The sequence below is a fragment of the Lontra canadensis genome, unplaced genomic scaffold (genome assembly GCF_010015895.1).
Source record: "Lontra canadensis isolate GAN:19392208 unplaced genomic scaffold, GSC_riverotter_1.0 scaffold144, whole genome shotgun sequence".
Classification (NCBI taxonomy): Eukaryota; Metazoa; Chordata; class Mammalia; order Carnivora; family Mustelidae; genus Lontra; species Lontra canadensis.
The window spans coordinates 179,168-182,297 of NW_022631138.1; the positions used below are offsets into that span (position 1 = coordinate 179,168).

Here is a 3,130-nt window from a genome sequence, read left to right on the forward strand (position 1 = left end):
TATTATAAATATGTTCAAAGTATTAAAGTAAACCATATCTAAAGAATTAAAGGACAACATGTTATCAGTCTCACCAAATAGAGAATATCAGTAGAAACAGAAATCATAAAAGCAACCAAATAGAAATTCTGGCGTTGAAAAGCACGATACTTGAAAAAAAAAAATTCACTTAGAGGGGTTCAACAGGAGATTTGAGCTGCATGAGAAAGGAGCAATGAACTTGAAGATAATGCAGATAATTTACTCTGAGGAAAAGGAAAAAGATGGCAAAAATGAACAAAGCTTTAAAGACCTTAAAGACCTGTGAGGTACCACTAAGTGCTCCATCATACACATAATAGAAATACCAGAAGGAGAACAGAGAAAAGGGAAGAAAAAAATAGACCAAAATTTTCTAAATTTAAGGGCTTGTTCTGCCCCCCCAGGGGAGGGGCTTCTGAGGCTCCACCCACACCTTGCGTTCAGCGGGTCTGCTCAGCCGGTCATAGGCATCCCCAATGGTTAAGGAAGGTGGGGGGTGTGGCGCAGCCTAGGGAAGAGCTGTACCAGGGTAATGTCTTCCGTCAATCTGACACACGTATCTTCATCATCATGGAGGCATCAGCCAACTTAGCCAAGAAGATCTACTCCACCATCTGGCAGTTGTTCCAGGATGGCCTTCTGCCCAAAGACACCTTCATCGTGGGCTACACTACCTCCCACCTCACAGTGGCAGACATGTGAAAACAGAGCGAACCTTTCTTCAAAGCCGCCCCAGAGGAGAAGCCCAAGCTGGAGGGATTCTCTGCCCACAATTCCCACGTGGCTGGCCAGTATGAGGACACCACCTCCTACAAGTGCCTCAACAGCCACATGAATGCCCTCCACAAGGGGCAGCAGGCCAACCACCTCTTCTACCAGGCCTTGACCCCACTGTATAGGAGGCGGTCATCAAGAACATCCATGACACCTGCGTGAACCAGACAGGCTGGAACCGTGTCATTGTAGAGAAGCCCTTTGGGAGAGACCTGCAAAGCTCCAGCTGGCTCTCCAACCACATCTTCTCCTTCTGAGAGGACCAGGTCTACCTCATCAACCATTACCTGGGCAAGGAGATGATCTAGAACCTCTGGCTGAAGTTCGTCAATCCTCAGCCCTATCTGGAACCAGGACGACATTGGAGCTCTTTGGGGTTGAGGGCCGCAGGAGTTACCACAATGAATTTTGGATCATCCAGGATGTAATACAGAAGCACCTCCTGCAGATACTGTGTGTGGTGGCATTGGAGAAGCCGGCCTCCACTGATTCCAAAGATGTCTGTAATGAGAAGAAGTGTTAAAACAGATCTCAGAGGTGCAGGCAAACAATGTGGTCCTGGGCCAGTCTGTGGGGAACCCCAAAGGAGAGAGTGAGTCCATCAAAGTGTACCTTGATGACCCCACAGTGCTCTGCAGGTCCACCACTGGTCTCTTTGCGGCCATTGTTGTCTATGTGGAGAACAAGAGGTGGGACAAGGTGCCCTTCATCCTGCACTGTGACAAAGCCCTGAACAAGTGCAGGCCCGAGGTGCATCCACATCTCTGGGACATGGCCAGTGACATCTTCCAGCAGCAGTGCAAGTGCAACAAGCTGGTGATCTGCATGCAGCCCAAAGGAGCTGGGTACACCAAGATGATGACAAAGAAGTCCGGCATATTCTTCAATCCTGAGAAGTCAGAGCTGGACCTGACTGATGGCAACAGATATAAGAACATGAAGCTCCCCAGTGCCTGTGAGCACTCATTTTGGACATCTTCGGTGGGAACCAGATGCACTGCATATGCGGTGATGAGCTCCGGGAAGCCTGGTGGATCCTCACACCCCTGCTGCACAAAGACTGAGCACTAGAAATCTCAGCCCTTCCTGAATGCTTACAGCAGCCAAGGCCCCACAGAGGCAGGTGAGCTGATGAAGAGAGTGGGCTTCCAGGACAAAGACACCTTCAAGTGGGTGAATCTCCACAAGCTCTGATCCCCAGATGCCCACCCCATCCACTTTGGCCCTGTCTGTCTCTATCCCCCCGACTTGCTTCCTGGCCCAACCCCCCAATCAGGAGGGCTTCAGGACCATAGACCTCAGCCTCACATTCCTGGCCCCTGGCCGCCCCACCCAGGCAGTACTGCTGCCACTCTGGGCCTAGCTATATTCCTCAAACACCAAGCACTCCTGACTGGCTCTGTGACTGTCCCCAGCTGCCACTGGCTCTGCCTGAGCCAGCTTCTATCCACAGGATGGAACCCCAACAGAAGGAAGTAGGGTGGTTCTTCCACCTGTCCTGGGCTCCTCGCTGCCTAGGACAGGAGTAAGGGATGACAGGGAGGGGCACTGTGTGGGCCACAGTGGGCCCGTGGCGACCTCACACTACTGCTGGCTACAGCATGCTCCTTGGAATTGGAGGGGGGCAGTTCTTTCACGCTAGTCTCAGTGCCACATGACATTCCTGGTTACTCACTGGAAGGGACCTCTGTGCTACCCAGCAGTCCCCCATGCCTTGGGCTCCCAAATGTCCTTCTGCCCTACCAGCTCTCCCTACTCCCCCAACTCTGCACACCATGGCTTACCCACTGCAATGCACTCACAGGGGGCCACTCCCCACTGGAAAAGCAAAAACAGCCAGTGGCACAACCCACCGTAACCTCCTGCTATTTAACCCACAAACAGAAAAAAAAGTCTTTAAATGTGATGAAAAATGTTAATCTACACATCCAAGAAGATCAACAAGCTCCAAGTAGGATAAACTCTAAGGAATTCTCACTGAGACATATCAGAGTTAAATTGTCAAAAATGAAAACAAAGAGAGAATCTCAATGACAAGAAGAAGAAAAATCATCACATACATGGGATCCTCAGTAAATGCTGACTTCTCATCAGAAATAATGCAGGGCATTGAATCACTATACTGTACACCTGAAGCTAATGTTACACTGTATGTGAACTAATGAATTTAAATAAAAAACAACGGGATGCCTGGATGGCTCAGTGGGTTAAAGCCTCTGCCTTCGGCTCAGGTCATGATCTCAGGGTCCTGGGATGGAGCCCTGCATCAGAGTCTCTGCTCAGCAGGGAGCCTGCTTCCCCCTCTTTCTCTGCCTGCCTCTCTGTCTACATGTGA

At 50.2% G+C, this 3,130-nt stretch overlaps 1 pseudogene; it reads left to right on the forward strand.

The window, feature by feature from the left end:
- Positions 1–214: 214 nt before the first annotated feature.
- Positions 215–1,989, forward strand: LOC116858942 (annotated as a pseudogene).
- The last annotated feature ends 1,141 nt before the right edge of the window (positions 1,990–3,130 follow it).